Source organism: Triturus cristatus, chromosome 10 (genome assembly GCF_964204655.1).
Source record: "Triturus cristatus chromosome 10, aTriCri1.1, whole genome shotgun sequence".
In the NCBI taxonomy this organism is placed as follows: domain Eukaryota; kingdom Metazoa; phylum Chordata; class Amphibia; order Caudata; family Salamandridae; genus Triturus; species Triturus cristatus.
In genome coordinates, this window is record NC_140593.1 from 845,683,515 (window position 1) to 845,702,745 (window position 19,231).

Sequence of the window (19,231 nt, forward strand, 5' to 3'; positions counted from 1 at the left end):
ACCTGTGACATTGCTGTGAACGCTGTAAGTGCAAACATTGGCAAGTGCAGACAGAAGAGTCAGACCTGTACATAGCCAGGGCTGTCAGGATGGCCGAGTGGTCTAAGGCGCCAGACTCAAGAGAGCTTGATCTTCAGTGCAACTGAGACTTCTGGTCTCCTCATGGAGGCGTGGGTTCAAATCCCACTTCTGACAGGTCTCTTTTACACCCTTAAATCGTCCTGTTTTTTGCAGTGCATTCCCCACACACCACAATCTTTGCACGGACCTGTAACATATGACGAGAAATCCACCAACGATCAGGCTGGGCCCTCAATCACAATTCCATGTATTCCTGGAAGGGACACCTCAGGCACACCTTCCGTTAAATTTGCACTCCATCACACTAACTGCTGTGCTGGTTTCTCATTAAGCAGTTGATCCCATCTTTGTTGTGAGGCTCTCCTGCCACCTTTTCGGCGGAGAAGGCACTGTCCCTGCAACAACACAGGCAGACATGTTCAACAGGGCTTCCTGGTTATGTGGGAGGAGCAGATTGTCATTGGTCCCCCCTTGCGAATTTTAATTTACATAAGGAAGACAGAGAGGTAGCTGGGAGTAGGCAGTACACACGGACATTGAACTCTATCTTGTGATTTGCAGCCAATTCTAGATTGAGGCAGGAGGAAAGGAGGTGACTTGCCCAACAATGGCCATTCTGGGAATTCAGCCACCCTGGGTCTCCCAGGTGAGTGTTTCAGTCCTGCGAGCCACTCATATAAATCTCGCCTGATCGAGCCTGATCGAGCGCTGAGTGAGCGTGTTTGAATCCAAGAATCAAACGCTTCTTTCTTAGAAGCAAGAATTGGCAGGCCCTCCCTTGCTTCTGGGGTGGAAGTTTATGGGGCAAGGGTCCAGGACTTGCAGAGAAGTACAAGTGCCAGAAAGTGCCTGCAGTTCTCATCAGTGCCTTTTTTCTGCTCACTGGCAGCTAGGATATCGGCTGATCCCGTCCTTGCAAGAGTGAAAAAAACAACACCTTGAGAGAAAACATGACTTTGTGTGGCTCACATAGAGAGAGAGCAGCCAAATAGCACTGCTTTGTTTCTGAAAGACGCATCAGAAATTGTTCAAATTGCTGACAGGGGACTCAGGCTCGTTGGTCTAGGGGTATGATTCTCGCTTCGGGTGCGAGAGGTCCCGGGTTCAAATCCCGGACGAGCCCATGTTGTGGAATTATTTTTAGGCTGCTTATTATATAGGACCATTTCTTCTTTTCAATGCTATAAGACGCCGTGTATGGTGAGAAAGTTCCTTTCCCTGCACGCTGTTTCCCACTTTTGGCGTATAGAATTTCAGTGCCGGACTTCTTTGCAACTGCTTTTCTGGGGTGGACCATCAGTGTAGGAACATTAAATTCAAAGTGTTTTTCTAGCGTGATTTCAGGTATGGTTTTAAAATCGCCTTTTGGAATAAAAGTGGTCCTCGTTCCTTTCTTCCAAAGAAAGAGATCGGGTAAGGAGGGTCCAACGTTGAGCTTCATGGACATTGGCCCTTGGTCTGTGCTTTCCAGCCCACTACATGCCAAGAAGATTGCTGCAAGAGTATCTGTTTCTGTGGTGTAGTGGTTATCACGTTCGCTTTACACGCGAAAGGTCCCTGGTTTGAGACCGTGCAGAAACAGCAGCTTATTGTTTGCATTTACTCTCTCAACTTATAGGAAAGCTGAGATAATGGAAGCTGTCTATCCCTCACCAGCGTGACGTACTGTGCTCCAGGGGCATCAGTGACAGCTCAAAAAGAGAAGTGACGATAGTTTGCGCCATTCGTTTGCACGTCCTTTTGTACTGAAGGGTGGGCCTACTTGATGAAAGCAAGGCATGAGAGCAGAAATTGTTTTATTGTCCTCACCGAGAGCATACACCTAGAGCAAACAAAATGTCTGAAGGATGGAGGTATTTTCATTTCTTGTTCGATGACGGCCATGGAAAAGACAGCAACCATATTGCAGAAGAGAGCAGCATGTGCAGTTGCTTGCTTTGGGTGAATCATTCACCAACTCGCTGCCAATAACCCCCGGAGCCGGTGCAGAAGGTGACTCTTGTGTGCCTCGGCTCGTTGGTCTAGGGGTATGATTCTCGCTTAGGGTGCGAGAGGTCCCGGGTTCAAATCCCGGACGAGCCCTTTTTTAGAGGTAAACATGCGAATCCTACTCAAAACTGACAATGCCTGACTATTTCTCATTACACTCGGCGCATTGTTGCACAAATTATTTTGAACCTCAGAAGAAAAACGGATATCCATGCTTTTTCTGCCTTCATGCTTAGTCTGTGTGTGTCCCAGGTGATGCTTTCCCAAGCTGTACTTGCTGGCATTTAGGCATCAGATATTTTTCTGTCGATGCCTGCATAAGTAAATTTTTAATACGTCTAATTGCAAGCATGTTGGCTGATATCTCTGCAGTTGTCACACTTGCTCCTCGCTTTCTGAGTGGCTGCTGATACAGCAGAATAGAAGTACAGAGAATCCTTGAGAGGAACCTTGCTCTAACAGTAAAACACAGCAAGTTAGTTTCTGTAGTGTAGTGGTCATCACGTTCGCCTAACACGCGAAAGGTCCCCGGTTCGAGACCGGGCAGAAACACTGTGCATGAGCTGCTTTTATGTGCACCCTCTAAAACCTTATTATCTCAATGCAAGCTTAAGAAGAGGCGGTCCATGAACCCAGCGAGCCGTGGGAAACTTCCTTTACTTTTCCAAGACGAAACAAAGTAATCCACATCCATCAGTGGTCGCTCTTGTGCCTAGCTTTTTTTTTGTCATGCCATGTTGTATTTTGGGGCCTTTACACCTGTGACATTGCTGTGAACGTTGTAAGTGCAAACATTGGCAGGTGCAGTCAGAAGAGTCAGATCTATGCACACCCAGGGCTGTCAGGATGGCCGAGTGGTCTAAGGCGCCAGACTCAAGAGAGCTTGATCTTCAGTGCAACTGAGACTTCTGGTCTCCTCATTGAGGCGTGGGTTCAAATCCCACTTCTGACAGGTCTTTTTTACACCCTTAAATCGTCCTGTTTTTTGCAGTGCATTCCCCACACACCACAATCTTTGCACGGACCTGTAACATATGACGAGAAATCCACCAACGATCAGGCTGGGCCCTCAATCACAATTCCATGTATTCCTGGAAGAGACACCTCAGGCACACCCTCCGTTAAATTTGCACTCCATCACACTAACTGCTGTGCTGGTTTCTCATTAAGCAGTTGATCCCATCTTTGTTGTGAGGCTCTCCTGCCACCTTTTGGGCGGAGAAGGCACTGTCCCTGCAACAACACAGGCAAACATGTTCAACAGGGCTTCCTGGTTATGTGGGAGGAGCAGATTGTCATTGGTCCCCCCTTGCGAATTTTAATTTACATAAGGAAGACAGAGAGGTAGCTGGGAGTAGGCAGTACACACGGACATTGAACTCTATCTTGTGATTTGCAGCCAATTCTAGATTGAGGCAGGAGGAAAGGAGGTGACTTGCCCAACAATGGCCATTCTGGGAATTCAGCCACCCTGGGTCTCCCAGGTGAGTGTTTCAGTCCTGCGAGCCACTCATATAAATCTCGCCTGATCGAGCCTGATCGAGCGCTGAGTGAGCGTGTTTGAATCCAAGAATCAAACGCTTCTTTCTTAGAAGCAAGAATTGGCAGGCCCTCCCTTGCTTCTGGGGTGGAAGTTTATGGGGCAAGGGTCCAGGACTTGCAGAGAAGTACAAGTGCCAGAAAGTGCCTGCAGTTCTCATCAGTGCCTTTTTTCTGCTCACTGGCAGCTAGGATATCGGCTGATCCCTTCCTTGCAAGAGTGAAAAAAACAACACCTTGAGAGAAAACATGACTTTGTGTGGCTCACATAGAGAGAGAGCAGCCAAATAGCACTGCTTTGTTTCTGAAAGACGCATCAGAAATTGTTCAAATTGCTGACAGGGGAATCAGGCTCGTTGGTCTAGGGGTATGATTCTCGCTTCGGGTGCGAGAGGTCCCGGGTTCAAATCCCGGACGAGCCCATGTTGTGGAATTATTTTTAGGCTGCTTATTATATAGGACCATTTCTTCTTTTCAATGCTATAAGACGCCGTGTATGGTGAGAAAGTTCCTTTCCCTGCACGCTGTTTCCCACTTTTGGCGTATAGAATTTCAGTGCCGGACTTCTTTGCAACTGCTTTTCTGGGGTGGACCATCAGTGTAGGAACATTAAATTCAAAGTGTTTTTCTAGCGTGATTTCAGGTATGGTTTTAAAATCGCCTTTTGGAATAAAAGTGGTCCTCGTTCCTTTCTTCCAAAGAAAGAGATCGGGTAAGGAGGGTCCAACGTTGAGCTTCATGGACATTGGCCCTTGGTCTGTGCTTTCCAGCCCACTACATGCCAAGAAGATTGCTGCAAGAGTATCTGTTTCTGTGGTGTAGTGGTTATCACGTTCGCTTTACACGCGAAAGGTCCCTGGTTTGAGACCGTGCAGAAACAGCAGCTTATTGTTTGCATTTACTCTCTCAACTTATAGGAAAGCTGAGATAATGGAAGCTGTCTATCCCTCACCAGCGTGACGTACTGTGCTCCAGGGGCATCAGTGACAGCTCAAAAAGAGAAGTGACGATAGTTTGCGCCATTCGTTTGCACGTCCTTCTGTACTGAAGGGTGGGCCTACTTGATGAAAGCAAGGCATGAGAGCAGAAATTGTTTTATTGTCCTCACCGAGAGCATACACCTAGAGCAAACAAAATGTCTGAAGGATGGAGGTATTTTCATTTCTTGTTCGATGACGGCCATGGAAAAGACAGCAACCATATTGCAGAAGAGAGCAGCATGTGCAGTTGCTTGCTTTGGGTGAATCATTCACCAACTCGCTGCCAATAACCCCCGGAGCCGGTGCAGAAGGTGACTCTTGTGTGCCTCGGCTTGTTGGTCTAGGGGTATGATCCTCGCTTAGGGTGCGAGAGGTCCCGGGTTCAAATCCCGGACGAGCCCTTTTTTAGAGGTAAACATGCGAATCCTACTCAAAACTGACAATGCCTGTCTATTTCTCATTACACTCGGCGCATTGTTGCACAAATTATTTTGAACCTCAGAAGAAAAACGGATATCCATGCTTTTTCTGCCTTCATGCTTAGTCTGTGTGTGTCCCAGGTGATGCTTTCCCAAGCTGTACTTGCTGGCATTTAGGCATCAGATATTTGTCTGTCGATGCCTGCATAAGTAAATTTTTAATACGTCTAATTGCATGCATGTTGGCTGATATCTCTGCAGTTGTCACACTTGCTCCTCGCTTTCTGAGTGGCTGCTGATACAGCAGAATAGAAGTAGAGAGAATCCTTGAGAGGAACCTTGCTCTAACAGTAAAACACAGCAAGTTAGTTTCTGTAGTGTAGTGGTCATCACGTTCGCCTAACACGCGAAAGGTCCCCGGTTCGAGACCGGGCAGAAACACTGTGCATGAGCTGCTTTTATGTGCACCCTCTAAAACCTTATTATCTCAATGCAAGCTTAAGAAGAGGCGGTCCATGAACCCAGCGAGCCGTGGGAAACTTCCTTTACTTTTCCAAGACGAAACAAAGTAATCCGCATCCATCAGTGGTCGCTCTTGTGCCTAGCTTTTTTTTTTATCATGCCATGTTGTATTGTGGGGCCTTTACACCTGTGACATTGCTGCGAACGCTGTAAGTGCAAACATTGGCAAGTGCAGACAGAAGAGTCAGACCTGTACATAGCCAGGGCTGTCAGGATGGCCGAGTGGTCTAAGGCGCCAGACTCAAGAGAGCTTGATCTTCAGTGCAACTGAGACTTCTGGTCTCCTCATGGAGGCGTGGGTTCAAATCCCACTTCTGACAGGTCTCTTTTACACCCTTAAATCGTCCTGTTTTTTGCAGTGCATTCCCCACACACCACAATCTTTGCACGGACCTGTAACATATGACGAGAAATCCACCAACGATCAGGCTGGGCCCTCAATCACAATTCCATGTATTCCTGGAAGGGACACCTCAGGCACACCTTCCGTTAAATTTGCACTCCATCACACTAACTGCTGTGCTGGTTTCTCATTAAGCAGTTGATCCCATCTTTGTTGTGAGGCTCTCCTGCCACCTTTTGGGCGGAGAAGGCACTGTCCCTGCAACAACACAGGCAGACATGTTCAACAGGGCTTCCTGGTTATGTGGGAGGAGCAGATTGTCATTGGTCCCCCCTTGCGAATTTTAATTTACATAAGGAAGACAGAGAGGTAGCTGGGAGTAGGCAGTACACACGGACATTGAACTCTATCTTGTGATTTGCAGCCAATTCTAGATTGAGGCAGGAGGAAAGGAGGTGACTTGCCCAACAATGGCCATTCTGGGAATTCAGCCACCCTGGGTCTCCCAGGTGAGTGTTTCAGTCCTGCGAGCCACTCATATAAATCTCGCCTGATCGAGCCTCATTGAGTGCTGAGTGAGCATGTTTGAATCCAAGAATCAAACGCTTCTTTCTTAGAAGCAAGAATTGGCAGGCCCTCCCTTGCTTCTGGGGTGGAAGTTTATGGGGCAAGGGTCCAGGACTTGCAGAGAAGTACAAGTGCCAGAAAGTGCCTGCAGTTCTCATCAGTGCCTTTTTTCTGCTCACTGGCAGCTAGGATATCGGCTGATCCCTTCCTTGCAAGAGTGAAAAAAACAACACCTTGAGAGAAAACATGACTTTGTGTGGCTCACATAGAGAGAGAGCAGCCAAATAGCACTGCTTTGTTTCTGAAAGACGCATCAGAAATTGTTCAAATTGCTGACAGGGGAATCAGGCTCGTTGGTCTAGGGGTATGATTCTCGCTTCGGGTGCGAGAGGTCCCGGGTTCAAATCCCGGACGAGCCCATGTTGTGGAATTATTTTTAGGCTGCTTATTATATAGGACCATTTCTTCTTTTCAATGCTATAAGACGCCGTGTATGGTGAGAAAGTTCCTTTCCCTGCACGCTGTTTCCCACTTTTGGCGTATAGAATTTCAGTGCCGGACTTCTTTGCAACTGCTTTTCTGGGGTGGACCATCAGTGTAGGAACATTAAATTCAAAGTGGTTTTCTAGCGTGATTTCAGGTATGGTTTTAAAATCGCCTTTTGGAATAAAAGTGGTCCTCGTTCCTTTCTTCCAAAGAAAGAGATCGGGTAAGGAGGGTCCAACGTTGAGCTTCATGGACATTGGCCCTTGGTCTGTGCTTTCCAGCCCACTACATGCCAAGAAGATTGCTGCAAGAGTATCTGTTTCTGTGGTGTAGTGGTTATCACGTTCGCTTTACACGCGAAAGGTCCCTGGTTTGAGACCGTGCAGAAACAGCAGCTTATTGTTTGCATTTACTCTCTCAACTTATAGGAAAGCTGAGATAATGGAAGCTGTCTATCCCTCACCAGCGTGACGTACTGTGCTCCAGGGGCATCAGTGACAGCTCAAAAAGAGAAGTGACGATAGTTTGCGCCATTCGTTTGCACGTCCTTCTGTACTGAAGGGTGGGCCTACTTGATGAAAGCAAGGCATGAGAGCAGAAATTGTTTTATTGTCCTCACCGAGAGCATACACCTAGAGCAAACAAAATGTCTGAAGGATGGAGGTATTTTCATTTCTTGTTCGATGACGGCCATGGAAAAGACAGCAACCATATTGCAGAAGAGAGCAGCATGTGCAGTTGCTTGCTTTGGGTGAATCATTCACCAACTCGCTGCCAATAACCCCCGGAGCCGGTGCAGAAGGTGACTCTTGTGTGCCTCGGCTCGTTGGTCTAGGGGTATGATTCTCGCTTAGGGTGCGAGAGGTCCCGGGTTCAAATCCCGGACGAGCCCTTTTTTAGAGGTAAACATGCGAATCCTACTCAAAACTGACAATGCCTGTCTATTTCTCATTACACTCGGCGCATTGTTGCACAAATTATTTTGAACCTCAGAAGAAAAACGGATATCCATGCTTTTTCTGCCTTCATGCTTAGTCTGTGTGTGTCCCAGGTGATGCTTTCCCAAGCTGTACTTGCTGGCATTTAGGCATCAGATATTTGTCTGTCGATGCCTGCATAAGTAAATTTTTAATACGTCTAATTGCAAGCATGTTGGCTGATATCTCTGCAGTTGTCACACTTGCTCCTCGCTTTCTGAGTGGCTGCTGATACAGCAGAATAGAAGTAGAGAGAATCCTTGAGAGGAACCTTGCTCTAACAGTAAAACACAGCAAGTTAGTTTCTGTAGTGTAGTGGTCATCACGTTCGCCTAACACGCGAAAGGTCCCCGGTTCGAGACCGGGCAGAAACACTGTGCATGAGCTGCTTTTATGTGCACCCTCTAAAACCTTATTATCTCAATGCAAGCTTAAGAAGAGGCGGTCCATGAACCCAGCGAGCCGTGGGAAACTTCCTTTACTTTTCCAAGACGAAACAAAGTAATCCGCATCCATCAGTGGTCGCTCTTGTGCCTAGCTTTTTTTTTTATCATGCCATGTTGTATTGTGGGGCCTTTACACCTGTGACATTGCTGCGAACGCTGTAAGTGCAAACATTGGCAAGTGCAGACAGAAGAGTCAGACCTGTACATAGCCAGGGCTGTCAGGATGGCCGAGTGGTCTAAGGCGCCAGACTCAAGAGAGCTTGATCTTCAGTGCAACTGAGACTTCTGGTCTCCTCATGGAGGCGTGGGTTCAAATCCCACTTCTGACAGGTCTCTTTTACACCCTTAAATCGTCCTGTTTTTTGCAGTGCATTCCCCACACACCACAATCTTTGCACGGACCTGTAACATATGACGAGAAATCCACCAACGATCAGGCTGGGCCCTCAATCACAATTCCATGTATTCCTGGAAGGGACACCTCAGGCACACCTTCCGTTAAATTTGCACTCCATCACACTAACTGCTGTGCTGGTTTCTCATTAAGCAGTTGATCCCATCTTTGTTGTGAGGCTCTCCTGCCACCTTTTGGGCGGAGAAGGCACTGTCCCTGCAACAACACAGGCAGACATGTTCAACAGGGCTTCCTGGTTATGTGGGAGGAGCAGATTGTCATTGGTCCCCCCTTGCGAATTTTAATTTACATAAGGAAGACAGAGAGGTAGCTGGGAGTAGGCAGTACACACGGACATTGAACTCTATCTTGTGATTTGCAGCCAATTCTAGATTGAGGCAGGAGGAAAGGAGGTGACTTGCCCAACAATGGCCATTCTGGGAATTCAGCCACCCTGGGTCTCCCAGGTGAGTGTTTCAGTCCTGCGAGCCACTCATATAAATCTCGCCTGATCGAGCCTCATTGAGTGCTGAGTGAGCATGTTTGAATCCAAGAATCAAACGCTTCTTTCTTAGAAGCAAGAATTGGCAGGCCCTCCCTTGCTTCTGGGGTGGAAGTTTATGGGGCAAGGGTCCAGGACTTGCAGAGAAGTACAAGTGCCAGAAAGTGCCTGCAGTTCTCATCAGTGCCTTTTTTCTGCTCACTGGCAGCTAGGATATCGGCTGATCCCTTCCTTGCAAGAGTGAAAAAAACAACACCTTGAGAGAAAACATGACTTTGTGTGGCTCACGTAGAGAGAGAGCAGCCAAATAGCACTGCTTTGTTTCTGAAAGACGCATCAGAAATTGTTCAAATTGCTGACAGGGGAATCAGGCTCGTTGGTCTAGGGGTATGATTCTCGCTTCGGGTGCGAGAGGTCCCGGGTTCAAATCCCGGACGAGCCCATGTTGTGGAATTATTTTTAGGCTGCTTATTATATAGGACCATTTCTTCTTTTCAATGCTATAAGACGCCGTGTATGGTGAGAAAGTTCCTTTCCCTGCACGCTGTTTCCCACTTTTGGCGTATAGAATTTCAGTGCCGGACTTCTTTGCAACTGCTTTTCTGGGGTGGACCATCAGTGTAGGAACATTAAATTCAAAGTGTTTTTCTAGCGTGATTTCAGGTATGGTTTTAAAATCGCCTTTTGGAATAAAAGTGGTCCTCGTTCCTTTCTTCCAAAGAAAGAGATCGGGTAAGGAGGGTCCAACGTTGAGCTTCATGGACATTGGCCCTTGGTCTGTGCTTTCCAGCCCACTACATGCCAAGAAGATTGCTGCAAGAGTATCTGTTTCTGTGGTGTAGTGGTTATCACGTTCGCTTTACACGCGAAAGGTCCCTGGTTTGAGACCGTGCAGAAACAGCAGCTTATTGTTTGCATTTACTCTCTCAACTTATAGGAAAGCTGAGATAATGGAAGCTGTCTATCCCTCACCAGCGTGACGTACTGTGCTCCAGGGGCATCAGTGACAGCTCAAAAAGAGAAGTGACGATAGTTTGCGCCATTCGTTTGCACGTCCTTCTGTACTGAAGGGTGGGCCTACTTGATGAAAGCAAGGCATGAGAGCAGAAATTGTTTTATTGTCCTCACCGAGAGCATACACCTAGAGCAAACAAAATGTCTGAAGGATGGAGGTATTTTCATTTCTTGTTCGATGACGGCCATGGAAAAGACAGCAACCATATTGCAGAAGAGAGCAGCATGTGCAGTTGCTTGCTTTGGGTGAATCATTCACCAACTCGCTGCCAATAACCCCCGGAGCCGGTGCAGAAGGTGACTCTTGTGTGCCTCGGCTTGTTGGTCTAGGGGTATGATCCTCGCTTAGGGTGCGAGAGGTCCCGGGTTCAAATCCCGGACGAGCCCTTTTTTAGAGGTAAACATGCGAATCCTACTCAAAACTGACAATGCCTGTCTATTTCTCATTACACTCGGCGCATTGTTGCACAAATTATTTTGAACCTCAGAAGAAAAACGGATATCCATGCTTTTTCTGCCTTCATGCTTAGTCTGTGTGTGTCCCAGGTGATGCTTTCCCAAGCTGTACTTGCTGGCATTTAGGCATCAGATATTTGTCTGTCGATGCCTGCATAAGTAAATTTTTAATACGTCTAATTGCATGCATGTTGGCTGATATCTCTGCAGTTGTCACACTTGCTCCTCGCTTTCTGAGTGGCTGCTGATACAGCAGAATAGAAGTAGAGAGAATCCTTGAGAGGAACCTTGCTCTAACAGTAAAACACAGCAAGTTAGTTTCTGTAGTGTAGTGGTCATCACGTTCGCCTAACACGCGAAAGGTCCCCGGTTCGAGACCGGGCAGAAACACTGTGCATGAGCTGCTTTTATGTGCACCCTCTAAAACCTTATTATCTCAATGCAAGCTTAAGAAGAGGCGGTCCATGAACCCAGCGAGCCGTGGGAAACTTCCTTTACTTTTCCAAGACGAAACAAAGTAATCCGCATCCATCAGTGGTCGCTCTTGTGCCTAGCTTTTTTTTTTATCATGCCATGTTGTATTGTGGGGCCTTTACACCTGTGACATTGCTGCGAACGCTGTAAGTGCAAACATTGGCAAGTGCAGACAGAAGAGTCAGACCTGTACATAGCCAGGGCTGTCAGGATGGCCGAGTGGTCTAAGGCGCCAGACTCAAGAGAGCTTGATCTTCAGTGCAACTGAGACTTCTGGTCTCCTCATGGAGGCGTGGGTTCAAATCCCACTTCTGACAGGTCTCTTTTACACCCTTAAATCGTCCTGTTTTTTGCAGTGCATTCCCCACACACCACAATCTTTGCACGGACCTGTAACATATGACGAGAAATCCACCAACGATCAGGCTGGGCCCTCAATCACAATTCCATGTATTCCTGGAAGGGACACCTCAGGCACACCTTCCGTTAAATTTGCACTCCATCACACTAACTGCTGTGCTGGTTTCTCATTAAGCAGTTGATCCCATCTTTGTTGTGAGGCTCTCCTGCCACCTTTTGGGCGGAGAAGGCACTGTCCCTGCAACAACACAGGCAGACATGTTCAACAGGGCTTCCTGGTTATGTGGGAGGAGCAGATTGTCATTGGTCCCCCCTTGCGAATTTTAATTTACATAAGGAAGACAGAGAGGTAGCTGGGAGTAGGCAGTACACACGGACATTGAACTCTATCTTGTGATTTGCAGCCAATTCTAGATTGAGGCAGGAGGAAAGGAGGTGACTTGCCCAACAATGGCCATTCTGGGAATTCAGCCACCCTGGGTCTCCCAGGTGAGTGTTTCAGTCCTGCGAGCCACTCATATAAATCTCGCCTGATCGAGCCTCATTGAGTGCTGAGTGAGCATGTTTGAATCCAAGAATCAAACGCTTCTTTCTTAGAAGCAAGAATTGGCAGGCCCTCCCTTGCTTCTGGGGTGGAAGTTTATGGGGCAAGGGTCCAGGACTTGCAGAGAACTACAAGTGCCAGAAAGTGCCTGCAGTTCTCATCAGTGCCTTTTTTCTGCTCACTGGCAGCTAGGATATCGGCTGATCCCTTCCTTGCAAGAGTGAAAAAAACAACACCTTGAGAGAAAACATGACTTTGTGTGGCTCACATAGAGAGAGAGCAGCCAAATAGCACTGCTTTGTTTCTGAAAGACGCATCAGAAATTGTTCAAATTGCTGACAGGGGAATCAGGCTCGTTGGTCTAGGGGTATGATTCTCGCTTCGGGTGCGAGAGGTCCCGGGTTCAAATCCCGGACGAGCCCATGTTGTGGAATTATTTTTAGGCTGCTTATTATATAGGACCATTTCTTCTTTTCAATGCTATAAGACGCCGTGTATGGTGAGAAAGTTCCTTTCCCTGCACGCTGTTTCCCACTTTTGGCGTATAGAATTTCAGTGCCGGACTTCTTTGCAACTGCTTTTCTGGGGTGGACCATCAGTGTAGGAACATTAAATTCAAAGTGGTTTTCTAGCGTGATTTCAGGTATGGTTTTAAAATCGCCTTTTGGAATAAAAGTGGTCCTCGTTCCTTTCTTCCAAAGAAAGAGATCGGGTAAGGAGGGTCCAACGTTGAGCTTCATGGACATTGGCCCTTGGTCTGTGCTTTCCAGCCCACTACATGCCAAGAAGATTGCTGCAAGAGTATCTGTTTCTGTGGTGTAGTGGTTATCACGTTCGCTTTACACGCGAAAGGTCCCTGGTTTGAGACCGTGCAGAAACAGCAGCTTATTGTTTGCATTTACTCTCTCAACTTATAGGAAAGCTGAGATAATGGAAGCTGTCTATCCCTCACCAGCGTGACGTACTGTGCTCCAGGGGCATCAGTGACAGCTCAAAAAGAGAAGTGACGATAGTTTGCGCCATTCGTTTGCACGTCCTTCTGTACTGAAGGGTGGGCCTACTTGATGAAAGCAAGGCATGAGAGCAGAAATTGTTTTATTGTCCTCACCGAGAGCATACACCTAGAGCAAACAAAATGTCTGAAGGATGGAGGTATTTTCATTTCTTGTTCGATGACGGCCATGGAAAAGACAGCAACCATATTGCAGAAGAGAGCAGCATGTGCAGTTGCTTGCTTTGGGTGAATCATTCACCAACTCGCTGCCAATAACCCCCGGAGCCGGTGCAGAAGGTGACTCTTGTGTGCCTCGGCTCGTTGGTCTAGGGGTATGATTCTCGCTTAGGGTGCGAGAGGTCCCGGGTTCAAATCCCGGACGAGCCCTTTTTTAGAGGTAAACATGCGAATCCTACTCAAAACTGACAATGCCTGTCTATTTCTCATTACACTCGGCGCATTGTTGCACAAATTATTTTGAACCTCAGAAGAAAAACGGATATCCATGCTTTTTCTGCCTTCATGCTTAGTCTGTGTGTGTCCCAGGTGATGCTTTCCCAAGCTGTACTTGCTGGCATTTAGGCATCAGATATTTGTCTGTCGATGCCTGCATAAGTAAATTTTTAATACGTCTAATTGCAAGCATGTTGGCTGATATCTCTGCAGTTGTCACACTTGCTCCTCGCTTTCTGAGTGGCTGCTGATACAGCAGAATAGAAGTAGAGAGAATCCTTGAGAGGAACCTTGCTCTAACAGTAAAACACAGCAAGTTAGTTTCTGTAGTGTAGTGGTCATCACGTTCGCCTAACACGCGAAAGGTCCCCGGTTCGAGACCGGGCAGAAACACTGTGCATGAGCTGCTTTTATGTGCACCCTCTAAAACCTTATTATCTCAATGCAAGCTTAAGAAGAGGCGGTCCATGAACCCAGCGAGCCGTGGGAAACTTCCTTTACTTTTCCAAGACGAAACAAAGTAATCCGCATCCATCAGTGGTCGCTCTTGTGCCTAGCTTTTTTTTTTATCATGCCATGTTGTATTGTGGGGCCTTTACACCTGTGACATTGCTGCGAACGCTGTAAGTGCAAACATTGGCAAGTGCAGACAGAAGAGTCAGACCTGTACATAGCCAGGGCTGTCAGGATGGCCGAGTGGTCTAAGGCGCCAGACTCAAGAGAGCTTGATCTTCAGTGCAACTGAGACTTCTGGTCTCCTCATGGAGGCGTGGGTTCAAATCCCACTTCTGACAGGTCTCTTTTACACCCTTAAATCGTCCTGTTTTTTGCAGTGCATTCCCCACACACCACAATCTTTGCACGGACCTGTAACATATGACGAGAAATCCACCAACGATCAGGCTGGGCCCTCAATCACAATTCCATGTATTCCTGGAAGGGACACCTCAGGCACACCTTCCGTTAAATTTGCACTCCATCACACTAACTGCTGTGCTGGTTTCTCATTAAGCAGTTGATCCCATCTTTGTTGTGAGGCTCTCCTGCCACCTTTTGGGCGGAGAAGGCACTGTCCCTGCAACAACACAGGCAGACATGTTCAACAGGGCTTCCTGGTTATGTGGGAGGAGCAGATTGTCATTGGTCCCCCCTTGCGAATTTTAATTTACATAAGGAAGACAGAGAGGTAGCTGGGAGTAGGCAGTACACACGGACATTGAACTCTATCTTGTGATTTGCAGCCAATTCTAGATTGAGGCAGGAGGAAAGGAGGTGACTTGCCCAACAATGGCCATTCTGGGAATTCAGCCACCCTGGGTCTCCCAGGTGAGTGTTTCAGTCCTGCGAGCCACTCATATAAATCTCGCCTGATCGAGCCTCATTGAGTGCTGAGTGAGCATGTTTGAATCCAAGAATCAAACGCTTCTTTCTTAGAAGCAAGAATTGGCAGGCCCTCCCTTGCTTCTGGGGTGGAAGTTTATGGGGCAAGGGTCCAGGACTTGCAGAGAAGTACAAGTGCCAGAAAGTGCCTGCAGTTCTCATCAGTGCCTTTTTTCTGCTCACTGGCAGCTAGGATATCGGCTGATCCCTTCCTTGCAAGAGTGAAAAAAACAACACCTTGAGAGAAAACATGACTTTGTGTGGCTCACGTAGAGAGAGAGCAGCCAAATAGCACTGCTTTGTTTCTGAAAGACGCATCAGAAATTGTTCAAATTGCTGACAGGGGAATCAGGCTCGTTGGTCTAGGGGTATGATTCTCGCTTCGGGTGCGAGAGGTCCCGGGTTCAAATCCCGGACGAGCCCATGTTGTGGAATTATTTTTAGGCTGCTTATTATATAGGACCATTTCTTCTTTTCAATGCTATAAGACGCCGTGTATGGTGAGAAAGTTCCTTTCCCTGCACGCTGTTTCCCACTTTTGGCGTATAGAATTTCAGTGCCGGACTTCTTTGCAACTGCTTTTCTGGGGTGGACCATCAGTGTAGGAACATTAAATTCAAAGTGTTTTTCTAGCGTGATTTCAGGTATGGTTTTAAAATCGCCTTTTGGAATAAAAGTGGTCCTCGTTCCTTTCTTCCAAAGAAAGAGATCGGGTAAGGAGGGTCCAACGTTGAGCTTCATGGACATTGGCCCTTGGTCTGTGCTTTCCAGCCCACTACATGCCAAGAAGATTGCTGCAAGAGTATCTGTTTCTGTGGTGTAGTGGTTATCACGTTCGCTTTACACGCGAAAGGTCCCTGGTTTGAGACCGTGCAGAAACAGCAGCTTATTGTTTGCATTTACTCTCTCAACTTATAGGAAAGCTGAGATAATGGAAGCTGTCTATCCCTCACCAGCGTGACGTACTGTGCTCCAGGGGCATCAGTGACAGCTCAAAAAGAGAAGTGACGATAGTTTGCGCCATTCGTTTGCACGTCCTTTTGTACTGAAGGGTGGGCCTACTTGATGAAAGCAAGGCATGAGAGCAGAAATTGTTTTATTGTCCTCACCGAGAGCATACACCTAGAGCAAACAAAATGTCTGAAGGATGGAGGTATTTTCATTTCTTGTTCGATGACGGCCATGGAAAAGACAGCAACCATATTGCAGAAGAGAGCAGCATGTGCAGTTGCTTGCTTTGGGTGAATCATTCACCAACTCGCTGCCAATAACCCCCGGAGCCGTTGCAGAAGGTGACTCTTGTGTGCCTCGGCTCGTTGGTCTAGGGGTATGATTCTCGCTTAGGGTGCGAGAGGTCCCGGGTTCAAATCCCGGACGAGCCCTTTTTTAGAGGTAAACATGCGAATCCTACTCAAAACTGACAATGCCTGACTATTTCTCATTACACTCGGCGCATTGTTGCACAAATTATTTTGAACCTCAGAAGAAAAACGGATATCCATGCTTTTTCTGCCTTCATGCTTAGTCTGTGTGTCCCAGGTGATGCTTTCCCAAGCTGTACTTGCTGGCATTTAGGCATCAGATATTTTTCTGTCGATGCCTGCATAAGTAAATTTTTAATACGTCTAATTGCAAGCATGTTGGCTGATATCTCTGCAGTTGTCACACTTGCTCCTCGCTTTCTGAGTGGCTGCTGATACAGCAGAATAGAAGTACAGAGAATCCTTGAGAGGAACCTTGCTCTAACAGTAAAACACAGCAAGTTAGTTTCTGTAGTGTAGTGGTCATCACGTTCGCCTAACACGCGAAAGGTCCCCGGTTCGAGACCGGGCAGAAACACTGTGCATGAGCTGCTTTTATGTGCACCCTCTAAAACCTTATTATCTCAATGCAAGCTTAAGAAGAGGCGGTCCATGAACCCAGCGAGCCGTGGGAAACTTCCTTTACTTTTCCAAGACGAAACAAAGTAATCCACATCCATCAGTGGTCGCTCTTGTGCCTAGCTTTTTTTTTGTCATGCCATGTTGTATTTTGGGGCCTTTACACCTGTGACATTGCTGTGAACGTTGTAAGTGCAAACATTGGCAGGTGCAGTCAGAAGAGTCAGATCTATGCACACCCAGGGCTGTCAGGATGGCCGAGTGGTCTAAGGCGCCAGACTCAAGAGAGCTTGATCTTCAGTGCAACTGAGACTTCTGGTCTCCTCATTGAGGCGTGGGTTCAAATCCCACTTCTGACAGGTCTCTTTTACACCCTTAAATCGTCCTGTTTTTTGCAGTGCATTCCCCACACACCACAATCTTTGCACGGACCTGTAACATATGACGAGAAATCCACCAACGATCAGGCTGGGCCCTCAATCACAATTCCATGTATTCCTGGAAGGGACACCTCAGGCACACCTTCCGTTAAATTTGCACTCCATCACACTAACTGCTGTGCTGGTTTCTCATTAAGCAGTTGATCCCATCTTTGTTGTGAGGCTCTCCTGCCACCTTTTGGGCGGAGAAGGCACTGTCCCTGCAACAACACAGGCAGACATGTTCAACAGGGCTTCCTGGTTATGTGGGAGGAGCAGATTGTCATTGGTCCCCCCTTGCGAATTTTAATTTACATAAGGAAGACAGAGAGGTAGCTGGGAGTAGGCAGTACACACGGACATTGAACTCTATCTTGTGATTTGCAGCCAATTCTAGATTGAGGCAGGAGGAAAGGAGGTGACTTGCCCAACAATGGCCATTCTGGGAATTCAGCCACCCTGGGTCTCCCAGGTGAGTGTTTCAGTCCTGCGAGCCACTCATATAAATCTCGCCTGATCGAGCCTGATCGAGCGCTGAGTGAGCGTGTTTGAATCCAAGAATCAAACGCTTCTTTCTTAGAAGCAAGAATTGGCAGGCCCTCCCTTGCTTCTGGGGTGGAAGTTTATGGGGCAAGGGTCCAGGACTTGCAGAGAAGTACAAGTGCCAGAAAGTGCCTGCAGTTCTCATCAGTGCCTTTTTTCTGCTCACTGGCAGCTAGGATATCGGCTGATCCCTTCCTTGCAAGAGTGAAAAAAACAACACCTTGAGAGAAAACATGACTTTGTGTGGCTCACATAGAGAGAGAGCAGCCAAATAGCACTGCTTTGTTTCTGAAAGACGCATCAGAAATTGTTCAAATTGCTGACAGGGGAATCAGGCTCGTTGGTCTAGGGGTATGATTCTCGCTTCGGGTGCGAGAGGTCCCGGGTTCAAATCCCGGACGAGCCCATGTTGTGGAATTATTTTTAGGCTGCTTATTATATAGGACCATTTCTTCTTTTCAATGCTATAAGACGCCGTGTATGGTGAGAAAGTTCCTTTCCCTGCACGCTGTTTCCCACTTTTGGCGTATAGAATTTCAGTGCCGGACTTCTTTGCAACTGCTTTTCTGGGGTGGACCATCAGTGTAGGAACATTAAATTCAAAGTGTTTTTCTAGCGTGATTTCAGGTATGGTTTTAAAATCGCCTTTTGGAATAAAAGTGGTCCTCGTTCCTTTCTTCCAAAGAAAGAGATCGGGTAAGGAGGGTCCAACGTTGAGCTTCATGGACATTGGCCCTTGGTCTGTGCTTTCCAGCCCACTACATGCCAAGAAGATTGCTGCAAGAGTATCTGTTTCTGTGGTGTAGTGGTTATCACGTTCGCTTTACACGCGAAAGGTCCCTGGTTTGAGACCGTGCAGAAACAGCAGCTTATTGTTTGCATTTACTCTCTCAACTTATAGGAAAGCTGAGATAATGGAAGCTGTCTATCCCTCACCAGCGTGACGTACTGTGCTCCAGGGGCATCAGTGACAGCTCAAAAAGAGAAGTGACGATAGTTTGCGCCATTCGTTTGCACGTCCTTTTGTACTGAAGGGTGGGCCTACTTGATGAAAGCAAGGCATGAGAGCAGAAATTGTTTTATTGTCCTCACCGAGAGCATACACCTAGAGCAAACAAAATGTCTGAAGGATGGAGGTATTTTCATTTCTTGTTCGATGACGGCCATGGAAAAGACAGCAACCATATTGCAGAAGAGAGCAGCATGTGCAGTTGCTTGCTTTGGGTGAATCATTCACCAACTCGCTGCCAATAACCCCCGGAGCCGGTGCAGAAGGTGACTCTTGTGTGCCTCGGCTCATTGGTCTAGGGGTATGATTCTCGCTTAGGGTGCGAGAGGTCCCGGGTTCAAATCCCGGACGAGCCCTTTTTTTAGAGGTAAACATGCGAATCCTACTCAAAACTGACAATGCCTGACTATTTCTCATTACACTCGGCGCATTGTTGCACAAATTATTTTGAACCTCAGAA

At 47.3% G+C, this 19,231-nt stretch overlaps 22 non-coding genes across 22 annotated transcripts; all 22 read left to right on the top strand.

Annotated features, from left to right (window-relative positions):
* Positions 1 to 83: 83 nt before the first annotated feature.
* Positions 84 to 195, top strand: TRNAL-CAA (transfer RNA leucine (anticodon CAA)). Its single transcript has 2 exons — positions 84 to 121; positions 150 to 195. It is a non-coding gene; the product is annotated as a tRNA-Leu (tRNA).
* Positions 196 to 1,132: 937 nt separating this feature from the next.
* On the top strand, positions 1,133 to 1,204 carry TRNAP-CGG (transfer RNA proline (anticodon CGG)). Its single transcript has one exon. It is a non-coding gene; the product is annotated as a tRNA-Pro (tRNA).
* Positions 1,205 to 2,091: 887 nt separating this feature from the next.
* TRNAP-AGG (transfer RNA proline (anticodon AGG)) lies at positions 2,092 to 2,163 on the top strand. The gene has a single exon. It is a non-coding gene; the product is annotated as a tRNA-Pro (tRNA).
* A 386-nt stretch (positions 2,164 to 2,549) lies between these two features.
* Positions 2,550 to 2,622, top strand: TRNAV-AAC (transfer RNA valine (anticodon AAC)). Its single transcript has one exon. It is a non-coding gene; the product is annotated as a tRNA-Val (tRNA).
* A 1,337-nt stretch (positions 2,623 to 3,959) lies between these two features.
* On the top strand, positions 3,960 to 4,031 carry TRNAP-CGG (transfer RNA proline (anticodon CGG)). The gene has a single exon. It is a non-coding gene; the product is annotated as a tRNA-Pro (tRNA).
* Positions 4,032 to 5,376: 1,345 nt separating this feature from the next.
* Positions 5,377 to 5,449, top strand: TRNAV-AAC (transfer RNA valine (anticodon AAC)). The gene has a single exon. It is a non-coding gene; the product is annotated as a tRNA-Val (tRNA).
* Positions 5,450 to 5,738: 289 nt separating this feature from the next.
* On the top strand, positions 5,739 to 5,850 carry TRNAL-CAA (transfer RNA leucine (anticodon CAA)). The gene is made up of 2 exons: positions 5,739 to 5,776; positions 5,805 to 5,850. It is a non-coding gene; the product is annotated as a tRNA-Leu (tRNA).
* Positions 5,851 to 6,787: 937 nt separating this feature from the next.
* On the top strand, positions 6,788 to 6,859 carry TRNAP-CGG (transfer RNA proline (anticodon CGG)). Its single transcript has one exon. It is a non-coding gene; the product is annotated as a tRNA-Pro (tRNA).
* Positions 6,860 to 7,746: 887 nt separating this feature from the next.
* On the top strand, positions 7,747 to 7,818 carry TRNAP-AGG (transfer RNA proline (anticodon AGG)). Its single transcript has one exon. It is a non-coding gene; the product is annotated as a tRNA-Pro (tRNA).
* A 386-nt stretch (positions 7,819 to 8,204) lies between these two features.
* Positions 8,205 to 8,277, top strand: TRNAV-AAC (transfer RNA valine (anticodon AAC)). The gene has a single exon. It is a non-coding gene; the product is annotated as a tRNA-Val (tRNA).
* Positions 8,278 to 8,566: 289 nt separating this feature from the next.
* On the top strand, positions 8,567 to 8,678 carry TRNAL-CAA (transfer RNA leucine (anticodon CAA)). The gene is made up of 2 exons: positions 8,567 to 8,604; positions 8,633 to 8,678. It is a non-coding gene; the product is annotated as a tRNA-Leu (tRNA).
* Positions 8,679 to 9,615: 937 nt separating this feature from the next.
* On the top strand, positions 9,616 to 9,687 carry TRNAP-CGG (transfer RNA proline (anticodon CGG)). The gene has a single exon. It is a non-coding gene; the product is annotated as a tRNA-Pro (tRNA).
* Positions 9,688 to 11,032: 1,345 nt separating this feature from the next.
* TRNAV-AAC (transfer RNA valine (anticodon AAC)) lies at positions 11,033 to 11,105 on the top strand. Its single transcript has one exon. It is a non-coding gene; the product is annotated as a tRNA-Val (tRNA).
* A 289-nt stretch (positions 11,106 to 11,394) lies between these two features.
* TRNAL-CAA (transfer RNA leucine (anticodon CAA)) lies at positions 11,395 to 11,506 on the top strand. Its single transcript has 2 exons — positions 11,395 to 11,432; positions 11,461 to 11,506. It is a non-coding gene; the product is annotated as a tRNA-Leu (tRNA).
* Positions 11,507 to 12,443: 937 nt separating this feature from the next.
* On the top strand, positions 12,444 to 12,515 carry TRNAP-CGG (transfer RNA proline (anticodon CGG)). The gene has a single exon. It is a non-coding gene; the product is annotated as a tRNA-Pro (tRNA).
* Positions 12,516 to 13,402: 887 nt separating this feature from the next.
* TRNAP-AGG (transfer RNA proline (anticodon AGG)) lies at positions 13,403 to 13,474 on the top strand. The gene has a single exon. It is a non-coding gene; the product is annotated as a tRNA-Pro (tRNA).
* Positions 13,475 to 13,860: 386 nt separating this feature from the next.
* TRNAV-AAC (transfer RNA valine (anticodon AAC)) lies at positions 13,861 to 13,933 on the top strand. Its single transcript has one exon. It is a non-coding gene; the product is annotated as a tRNA-Val (tRNA).
* Positions 13,934 to 14,222: 289 nt separating this feature from the next.
* Positions 14,223 to 14,334, top strand: TRNAL-CAA (transfer RNA leucine (anticodon CAA)). Its single transcript has 2 exons — positions 14,223 to 14,260; positions 14,289 to 14,334. It is a non-coding gene; the product is annotated as a tRNA-Leu (tRNA).
* Positions 14,335 to 15,271: 937 nt separating this feature from the next.
* TRNAP-CGG (transfer RNA proline (anticodon CGG)) lies at positions 15,272 to 15,343 on the top strand. Its single transcript has one exon. It is a non-coding gene; the product is annotated as a tRNA-Pro (tRNA).
* An 887-nt stretch (positions 15,344 to 16,230) lies between these two features.
* On the top strand, positions 16,231 to 16,302 carry TRNAP-AGG (transfer RNA proline (anticodon AGG)). The gene has a single exon. It is a non-coding gene; the product is annotated as a tRNA-Pro (tRNA).
* A 384-nt stretch (positions 16,303 to 16,686) lies between these two features.
* TRNAV-AAC (transfer RNA valine (anticodon AAC)) lies at positions 16,687 to 16,759 on the top strand. The gene has a single exon. It is a non-coding gene; the product is annotated as a tRNA-Val (tRNA).
* A 1,337-nt stretch (positions 16,760 to 18,096) lies between these two features.
* On the top strand, positions 18,097 to 18,168 carry TRNAP-CGG (transfer RNA proline (anticodon CGG)). Its single transcript has one exon. It is a non-coding gene; the product is annotated as a tRNA-Pro (tRNA).
* The last annotated feature ends 1,063 nt before the right edge of the window (positions 18,169 to 19,231 follow it).